At 33.0% G+C, this 11,217-nt stretch overlaps 1 protein-coding gene across 2 annotated transcripts in view; it reads left to right on the top strand.

Annotated features, from left to right (window-relative positions):
- Positions 1 to 10,940, top strand: part of LOC140450206 (plasma membrane calcium-transporting ATPase 3-like) — a 122,283-nt gene extending 111,343 nt beyond the window's left edge. For both annotated transcript variants that reach the window (XM_072543680.1, XM_072543681.1), the window contains exon 15: positions 10,807 to 10,940. The gene's annotated coding sequence lies outside the window, so the exon portion shown is untranslated. The remainder of the gene's footprint in view (positions 1 to 10,806) is intronic.
- The last annotated feature ends 277 nt before the right edge of the window (positions 10,941 to 11,217 follow it).

Here is an 11,217-nt window from a genome sequence, read left to right on the forward strand (position 1 = left end):
TATTGCATTTTTTTCTAAATCTTTAGAAGTCACTTTTAGAATTTTTGGAGGGTAAAGAAGGTGTATTTTCGTGGGAAAATCTAACATTCAATGTTACAATTAAGAAGTTAAAATAAGGGATAATCAACGACCGTCTCCAATATTCCATCGCAGTCTTAGATGGTGAAATACTATTTCATATTCAATTTTTGAGCAATTTGTGGAACTGCTTACTCAATCCCGACTCACCGCGATATCATACGATTTTTTAAGTAATTTATCATTATTCATTTATTAAACATGTTGAATCTTCTTTGATGATATCAAGGATGTGCAAACAAACATGTTTCCTCACTATAATCAAATCCATTTTTATACTTTATAAAAGGTTTATTAGTAAAAACTTTTTAAATACTAAACCTTCCTTTGACCTTTCGTCGGACCATTCTCCCATATTTATTGATGTGATGCAACATGTATATAATACAAATAAATACCCCACGTTTTCAAATCATAAAACAAGTTAGAGTCTGTTCAGAGTTAATATTCAAAATGCAATTAATTTAAATCTTATTCTTGAAACAAATGAAAATATTAAGGAAGCAGTCCTCCACCTTACATCAATCATTTAAGAGGCACCTTGGGGAGTAGCTCCAGATCTAACTCAGAGTAATAACTCTGCACCATATCCACATCATATAGAAATCTTAATCAACGAAAAGAAAAAACTAAGAAAACAGTGGCAAACTTCCAGATCTCCTGAGAACAAAACTTAACTGAATAGGGCTACTCGTTTGCTTTAAAGAGAACTATACAAATACAACGATCAAGACATAAATGAATTTCTTGAAAGTCTCACTGCGACGAATGACACAAATTACTCTATTTGGAAACTCTCTAAGAAACTAAACTTCAGATTAAACATGATGGTCCCATGTTCTATTAAAAATAAAGATGGTGATTGACAACCTCACTCCAGACCTATCTCAATGACAGAAGAAGAATTCATTCACAAGAACTTCGATGCACTTTATCAGATGTCACCTCTATAGAAAATATCAAAATGAATAAAATAAAAGATTTATTTATACATCTCAATATTAAAAAAGCTCCAGGGTATGATTTAATATCGGGAAAAATCTGCAAAAATTTACCTAAAAGAGTATTTAGGTTGATTATGTACATATTTAACGCTTTAATAAAGTTAGGCTATTTTTCGTTTCAATGGAAAATGGCACAAATCATTCTAATACCGAAACCAAATAAAGATCCACACGAACTATCATCCTATCGTCCAATCAGTTTGCTTCCCATTATCTCTAAGATATTTGAAAGGATACTCCTTCAAAGAATGAATTTTATAATCGACAGACAAACGTTAACACCAGATTATCAGTTTGGATTCAGGCAACAACATGGAACAATGGAGCAGGTACATAGTGTTGCCAAAGTAGCAAGAGATACAATTGAAAAGCAAGAATACTGCACTGCAGCATTTTGGATGTCTCACAAACATTTGATAAAGTATGGCATAAGGGGCTGCTATCTAAAATAAAAACTCACTTTCCTCATTTTCTGTATGCACTTCTGAGATCCTATCTTGCCAATCGATATTTCCAGGTCAGATACAATGAAGCAATATCAAACATATCTCCAATTCTATCGGGAGTACCTCAGGGTAGTATATTGGGACCAACTTTACACTTACTCTATACGGCAGATATTCCCACAAGAGTAAACAGCACAATTACTACATATGCACCGTGGTATGTGCCCAATTATGTTATACATCGAGGCCTTCAGATTCAAAACATTAAAGACACCCTTGTCGCACTCAGTGGCACAATTATAAACTACCGAACCATCCAAATACGCTTGCCCAAGACCTACTTAAGCGACCAAAGAGAGGAAGACTAAAACGCCGTGATCCCTTAGACCTGTAAATACATAAACGTATGCTCTATCACTTTATACCCAACTGTGTGTGTATTTTAACTATTGCTATTTTTTAATATGTTATTATATGTCTTTGTAAGTGTTATTTATATTTCAAATATTTATATTTATTAGAAATTTACCCCAAAGCATTTTTGTCACAGGGCGGATCTCCTTGGTGTTTATTACGTGATAGACTTATTGATTATATTTTTTTATTTGTAGAAACAGATTACAATAAATAAAGGATGTAAAAAAATAAAAGGTTCATAATGAGTTTTAAAGTAGCAGAATATTATACAATTATGAATAAACCTAAGATGAAAATCGGTTTAGTGACTGCACGTTGAAATTGATAAGCTACTTTTTTTGTAGCATAGTTTCCTTTCACCTAGAAATGTTTTAATGAATTAACGATTTTATGGAAGCTATCTGAAAAGTTTCTTATGCACATGTCTTCATCAGAACATCTGATTTCACACTATCTTGACAGATTAGAAACCAAATTCCTGCTTGTTGGCGACTCAGCACCACCTTCTTTCTCAACCATCATAAAACATCCATCCAATTCAAATCATACAAAATCATCAATATTTTGTTTTCCAGTGATATCTACTATTTAATCATCCAATACAGCGTAAGCTTTTATTTTTTACAGTCTTCGATCATTTTCTACTTGACAACTTCATCACCTTCATCGTCTCAAATTGAATTTTGGTGAAGTGTATACTGCTTTCTTTCGACATCTATTCAGGTGACTCTTTAGCTCTTATCACCACTATAAATTCTTTACCACTTAAATTTAAAAGGTCAAAGAAAAGCCCCTCATCTCCGTTTTTTCCTCTATGCACCAAATCATGAGTGTTCCACAAAATATGGTACATATGGTATTTGTTTATTTTTTTTTCAATCATTTTTTGGTCACGACTTTGTAACTTTGTACATCAACTGGAATATTTTTAAGACTCACTTTTGTAGTAGCTACTAAAGTTTTGTGATGGTGACTGTGTAGTGTTTTCTTTAATCTTCATGGATATCTTTAAAGTTTATGTACACCTTACCATGAATTATCCCAATACTACTTTAAATGTAGTACTACTAGGAGGAAAAAGGACACCTACATACTAATCAGACCTTTCAAACGACTTGAGTCTACCAACCATGTAGTATATTTATTTTACTAGAAGCGGTTAACTTTTGTTTTTAAAATGGCCGAATTTCTGGCATCAGATCTAAAATCGTAAGTTGATGGTGAGACCTAGGGATTTGTAGGCATTTTCTTCTTTCTTTATGGTGGTAACTTAATAGAATGACCAATATTATTTTCATGGTAGCCATCGTTTTCTTTAGTAATTTTAGAGACCACAGGACAGCCATGTCTAGAGGTAAAGAATTAATGGACTCTTGTTCCATAAAAGACACACAATCCAGTGTGTCTATCCAGTGGTCCGGTTAGTTTACACTATCACTGGTGTGTACACCATAAAGCTATCGATCGGTTGTTAAGGCAGTCTCCCCCATTCCTCAATCAAAGAAATTCTTACTTCCTCTCCGTTTTGAATAGCAGAAACCCGTGCCCTAAGTTTTCTGCCTAGCATTTCCCACACATGCTCTATCAGGTTTAGGTTTGGCGAACACGTTGGCCAATTCAATGTTGTTATACCCAATTATAATAAGAAGTCTCTTACACAGCATGCAACGTGTGGGCGCGTATTATCCTGCATTAGAATAAAATGTTCTTTAATTTGTGGTGAAAAAGGTACCACATGGTCTTGGAAAGTATCTCTAATGTACCTATCTGCTGTTATTGCTTCACCATCAATCACCATTAACTCTGATCGTGCCCATAAACGTATACCACCTCCCACACCACAATTGAACCTCGACCAAAAGCTACGGTCGTAGTAAAATTGAAAAGAGCGTTTTGTTCTCCTTGGCGTCGATATAAGCTTTTTCTACCGTCAATGTAATTAACACAGAAATGGAACGGCTCTCGTCCGTAAATAGAATTTGACTCCATTGGTAATTTTGATGCTCTGGACCAAATTGTAGTCGCGCTACACGATGGTGATTCTGAAGTCTGGGTGCTTTTTTTGGCACATATGATTTGGTTTCTTTAAGTCTCCTTCTTATTGTGCGCTCACTTATTGTGGTTCCACGAACGTTTTCCATCAGGTTTTTGGTTTGAACTGCCGTTTGGCATCTATTTCGTAATGCTTGAAACGTTATAAACCGATCATCTACTGCCATCGTTAAATGTTTTTTCCATTGCCCCCTTCTTCTTACATACTCACCGGTTTGTCTCCAACGACTTACATAATGGTGGGTGGTTGATGGTGATTTACCAAAAATTGCAGCATCTTCCTTGCACGTTCGACCATTTTCGATTGTTGTTACCCCCCTAGCAATATCAGTCGGTCTTAAGTCACCAATTTTTAGTTGTTCTTTGCAATAAGAATACCACTGATTAAAACAAAACAAAAAAAATCACTCCAACAAACTTAAACAAATTAACTTATCAATTAAATACAAGTTGGTACTTGTTAAAACAGATAATACAACTTTAATATGTAAAATAAAACACAAATAAATAAATTAATTTGACACTTTGACTGAACTTTATTTTGGATTTGAACTTTATTTTGGTGAGGAGTACTCAAAACTATCTAAATATAGTCTATAAAATAGAAATATAAAGAAATACATTTTATTAATAACTTGTTCCTTTAAATTTGTCGGTGTATGTATATAGTGGAAGAAAAATTTGAACCAGATTGGCCTCGTAAACCTCGTAAAAAGAATAATAAGCCAAGTGAAGCCAATAGGAAAAATAAAAGGCAATTTACCCGCAATATTATTGATCAGGAACATATCTCATTTAGTACATTTGCTGGATAAATATGCATTATATACACAGATTAAGAATGGCTCTCAGTAAAACTAAATAAATTATAATTTTTATCAATTAATCATTAAAAAAAACGGGTGTGGCAGTCCAGTGGGACTGCCGGTGGAAGTTACACTTCTATACACGCATTCGCCGTTACAAATTTATTTGGGAGTCAATATGCACAATCATTACATATGTAATTCTATAGGTAAGACATAGCAGAAAGAGAAACATAATTAATAACAACTTACTAACAATGAAGGATTGAATCAATATTTTGATGAAAATGTATATTTTTATTTTCATATATGTTTGAAAGGAGTTGAATGCAAAAAATTTTTTACACATGCTCTGCAGTAAAATTCAGTGTTTATTTTGTTATTAATATAATAATACAATACAAATTAAACTGCAATATTCATAAGTATTTAAAAATGACAATAATATACATAAAAAAATACACTACAATACAGTGCAACATAATTCCATATAATAATACAATACAAATTAAAATGCAATATCCATAAGTAAAAATGACAATAATGTAATAATATTAATAAAAAAGTCCTCCCCGACTGGGAATCGAACCCCGGTCTCCCGCGTGACAGGCGGGGATACTGACTACTATACTACCGAGGACATGACACAAATGTATTTCAAAATTGACAGTTCTGGATCATACAGTGATTTATTGAGATTTATTATTTTGAAATACAAAAGAATAATATAATTATGAACATTTAATAAATAATACAAAACATATCACATAAATAATAATATTAATAAATATTTTATTATATGTATAATATTATATGTATATATATCTTTATATAATATATATAATATTAAATTGTATATACAAAAGGAACATTTTTATATTCGAGAGAGGAAGAGAGAGAAAATATATCTTCTGTCTCTCTCTTACTCATTATCTTACATATGTAATGATTTCACAGATTCACTCCCATACAAATTTCCAACGTGGAGCGCGCGTATAGAAGTATAACTTCAAAAAGGTGAAAGAGAACCACGCAGAAGAATAACATCTTTGCTAAAAAACTGTAACGAACCATAATATTTAATAATTAAACAAGCAAGGTAATCTCATTACATCTGGTGGAGAGGATAAATTTATTACCAAACTTGCCACATTTTAGAGAGGTGTAGTTAAACACCTAATTGCTTCAAAATATTTATTAAGGACCACTGAAGCAATAAAACATTTAAGACGAACTTTTCCTTCGATTTATTTGTAGTGAACTTAAGGGCTGATTCTACATTGATAATTATCGCAATTCTAATAATAATAAAAAGAGTTACAAATAGCATTAGCTTTACAGTGCTAGGCTACAGTGACAGAGAGACAGAGTATTGAGAGAAACAAAACTGGTATACGGTTTAGCACAAAACACCGGTCAGGCAGTTTAGCGCATCTATGACTTGCGCACTTTTCGGGACAACACACCCGGTCTTTACATGCCGAGAGGCAAATTCGCACTGTCCTAACCCTAAAAGTCCTAAATTCTATAATGCAGGGTTGATAGAGAGGATATGCGGGAGCCGGTCGCACACACATTAACACGAGAGCTGACAAGCGGAGCATACAAGTTGGTAAAATAACTAAATACGATTACAATATTATAAATAGGTTGTTTTTATAATAGTTTACGCTTGTACATAGGTAAAATTGCAAAATATATTGTTCTTATTTTGTACCTCATTAGCATCTTAACTATACCTCATTAGCTGCAGTATAGTTGAAAGCGTTAATAAATTACCACAAAACAATGATATACATTCTTATCTCAGACATCTTTCGCCTACAGAAGCTACCGAGTACTCACTTTGGAAAGTAACCAGGCAAATAGAACGTTCTCAATTATGTAACCCTTCAATCCACACTGAAAAGGGCGCATGGGCAAAAAGCAATAAGAGAAAGCCGAAATTTTCGCTGAACATCTTAAAGAGTTTTCCACTCTTTTTCTGTAGATAAACGCATTAATATAGATGATAAAATACAAATTTATCTATAATCTCCCTATTAACTTGAAACTTCTCTAAAACAATTTACATTAAACGAAGTCAATAATATAATTCACACTAAATTAAACCCTGAAAAGTCCCCAGGGTATGACCTAATTTTCGCAAGAATCTTAAAGTAACTACCAAGAAAATCCCTACTTCATCTTACACAACAGTATAACGCCGTATTAAGAACATGACAGTTTCCTCTATTTTGGAAATTAGACCAAATAATATTAATTCCAAAACCCGGAAAATCCTTGGAGGAACTAAAGTCCTATTATATAAAGACCTATTAGTCTGCTTTCTATTATAGCTAAAATATTGGGAAAACTACTAATATCCAGAATAGAGCTAATTTTATTTGAAGAACAAATAATACCTCATCACCAGTTTGGCTTTAGACTACAGCACGCTACCACTGAACAAATTCACCGAGATTACCAGCAAATGCGCCAAGCACTGGAAAACAGAAAATATTGCTCCTGAATCTTCTTAGACATCTTCCAGTATTTGACAAAGTCTAATATCTCAGACAAAAAATCCCTTTCCAACATTTACTTGCACATCCTAAGATCCTACCTAAAAGACCGCCATTACTTTGTAAAACATCAATATGAGTATACCAGACTTTACCCAATTATGACGGAAGTGCCTTAAAGCAGTGTCCTCGGATCAGTGATGTACCTGATATTTACTGACTTATCTACATCACCAGAAGTTACAACAGCAACTTATGTAGATGACACAGCTGTAATGTCTTCTTATGAAAACCCAACTGTAGCATCATAGAGCACGCTAACCTAAATGCAATTTAAACTTGTCTAAAGAAAAAAATATGCAAAAGTGACCTACAGGCTCTTATGTCTATAATTCTGACTCTTACAAGGGGATAATTGTGGTAAAATAGCATAATAACAAATGTGTGTTATTAGGTAGTACTCACTGTGGAATCAAGCTTGTAACTCATATAAAGCGATATAATAAACATTCCCAACAAAAAGCTAATGTTCCTTGCCCTGTCATATTGAAACAGTATAACCGTCACCTGGGAGATGTGGATAAAGCTAATTCTCTGTTAGGACAATACCACAGTCCTAGTAGGGCTATACGATGGTATTATGGTATTTTTACGTATTTATTGGATATGTTGTTTAAAGGTATTTGTAAAACTTTAAATGGACTTAGCTGAATCTTTGTACCAAACAGGTAAAATAAAAAAGGGCGCTCTTCACTGAACGAGATGGTCGAAAAAATTCTAACTCCTACTAAAAGTCGACCAGATAACATTACTAGGGAAGAAAAAGTAGGACATTGGCTTATCTATGGGCCAAAAGAAAGATGCCGATTTTGCAATAATGGCTACAGGACAATTCTGTGTCAAAAATATGACATAAGACTATGTTTTATTTAAACCGGCCAAGACTTGTTTTGTAATTTTTATATTTATCCATAAATTTTTATCTTTGATTTTTCTTGCAACTGTGTAAGTCAATAAAGTTTATGTTTGCTTATTTCTGTAGTTTTTCTTACATATTGTAAGCCTTAAAAAATTAGTTTTTAGTCGTAATTCCTCCTAAATTTTAATCTCATACTGTTACTGTTGCTTTGGAGCAACGTTCTCATTATACCACTAATGGACAATGTTACTTAAGGCCAAACTTTTTGAAACTCCACTTTTTATACAAAAATTGCATATACCCACTGATACGTTCAGAGTCGCTTAGAAGAAAATACGAATTTTTAAAATTTTATTTCAATGAATTTAAGGTGTGATGGTTACAGGGTTAAATTTAGCAACTTATGTTGGTTAATAGGACCGGAAGTCAAAACAAAATTTTAACATACTAAGTTATTTTAAAATGCATTTAAAGATTTAGTATTGGCATTCTTGAAAGATTTCAATCTAAAGTTCTCCGAATGATAACTAATGCTCCATGGTACGTTCTAAACAAGACGATCGCACGAGACCTCAAAATGACAACTGCTAACGAAGAAGTCACCAATGTCTGTCAACGATATGAACCGACACTAACAGACCACCCCAATAGTCTGGTCCAAAATTTAATGACAACCAATTGGACGAAGGCTTAAACGAAAGACCCTAGCCGACCTTTTAACAATAAACTAGTCGCAGAAGCCCAATAGTATCTAAAAGCAGAATCCCAACCCAACTCTAAGACATACGTGACAATATTCCTGTACCAAGAGTACACCGGAAATTGTCAATAGGCAATTTTCTAAAATAATTTTTTTTAAATAATATTTATATTGTTAAATATTGTCAGACTTATTGTAATTATATTATAGATTGTAATTAGCGAACTAATTCTACTATTCAAAAAAGGAGATAAAAAACAGCCAGAAAACTACAGAGGTATATTTAAATACTACGCTAAAACTTAAAACTAAAATTTTACAAGTGCTAATAAATCAGAGGATAAGTTTAGCAGATAAACAACAAGGTCTTTGTAGTGGAAGATCGTTTACAGATGCAATATTCGTTATAAAGCAAATTATTGAGAAAAAAGGCAGAGTAAGAGTCAAAGATGTAATCCATCTTTTGTATAATAGAGAAGTTCCCCTAAATATTATAAAAACTATCGAAAACATCTACCAAAACAACAAAATGAAAGTTAGAATAGACGGACAATTTACAGAACCTATAGAAATAGGCAGCAAAATAAGACAAAGGGATTCATTGACCCCATGCTCTTCAATTTGATCATGGATTAAATCATCAAAAGCGTTAACAGACTGGTAGGATGCCTTAATAACACTATATGATGAAACAGACACATCAACATTGAGATGAACTCAAGAATTTATAAAGCCAGTGTAAGACCAATATTGATATATGCCTCAGAAATAAGACCCGACACGACACAGCCACAATGCAAAGGCTACTGTAAACGGCAGAAATGAGAATACGAGAAGAATTACAGGAAATACGCTGAGAGATCGAAAGAGAAGTAGACATTAGAAGAAAATAGAAAAATAATGGACACAAAATAGAAAAAAGAATGGAATAACCACATAAGCAAAATGGAGGAGACCTCTGTCGTCAAAATAGCAAGAGATAAGTCACCAATTGAAAGAAAAAGTGCGGACGACCGCGCAAAAGATGGAGTGGTAACCTTCCATAAAGGTATTAATCGTCCAATGAATAAGCAGAATTGCTTATAAATAGAAAGAAGAAGAAGAATATTACAAATTGTAAACATATTGGGATGTTAAATAAAAAACATAGCATCTTAAGGTGCTAAAAACAAAATAGACGTATATGTCCATGTCCTACAGACCTACGTTCTATAGACGTATACGTTCTATGTCTGCTCGTACTTCTACTCGCCTATGCGAGCAATTAATACCAAACAACGTTGTCGTTTTAATGAGTAATATCTATCACAGTACGTTCTATAGACGTATACGTTCTATGTCTGCTCGTACTTCTACTCGCCTATGCGAGCAATTAATACCAAACAACGTTGTCGTTTTAATGAGTAATATCTATCACAGGGTATCATTGGGTACCCAACGTGTTTTACCGGTTCTTACATATGGTGCAGAAACACTAACTCTGACAAAAAGAAAAATAAATAAAATAAGAATTGCACAACACGCTATGAAAAGATCAATGTTGGGTATAACCAGAAATAAGAAGAATAATAGGAGTCAGGGACGCTGTTGAAAGAATAGACATGACTAAATGGTCTTGGGTCGGACATGTTGCCACATTGACGAATAATGGATGGACCAGAAAGATTCTGAAATGGAAACCAAGACAAGAGGCATATCGAGGTAGAGATAGAGTGAAAAATTTTACAGAAGACCTACGTTCAGCAGTGGACAAATATAGGCTAATCGATGATCTATCATAGTCTTAAAATTAACACATTGTATAACAATTTTAGCCCTTGTATGATATGCTTCAAAATTTTCTTTGATTGAGTATAACTTATATGAAATTTTTATTTTAGGTACCTATTATTATGTCGACCCATCCAGAAAAATGTAGCAGTTACTCCAAAATAATTCTTAAGAAAACATCTGATATTAAATCTGGATTTTTTTTCTCGAAATTCCAGATGATATAGTTTTTGAATAGCTTTCCACAAGGACTAGTTTCCAAGATACACATTGTAGTATCCTGATAATATTTTATTAAAATATTTTAAAATCGTTTTATTATTTTATTTTTTGGTTAATATATATATATATATATATATATATATATATATATATATATATATATACATATAGTAAAGGTAAAAGATATCGGCATAGCTCGCAACAAAGGGAAAAAATATAGTAAAATATGTATATAAGATGGAAGGCAACCGTATATACGTATTTCTGACTATTGGTCGTCTTCAGTACGGCGCAGCCAA

The sequence above is a fragment of the Diabrotica undecimpunctata genome, chromosome 9 (genome assembly GCF_040954645.1).
Source record: "Diabrotica undecimpunctata isolate CICGRU chromosome 9, icDiaUnde3, whole genome shotgun sequence".
Classification (NCBI taxonomy): domain Eukaryota; kingdom Metazoa; phylum Arthropoda; class Insecta; order Coleoptera; family Chrysomelidae; genus Diabrotica; species Diabrotica undecimpunctata.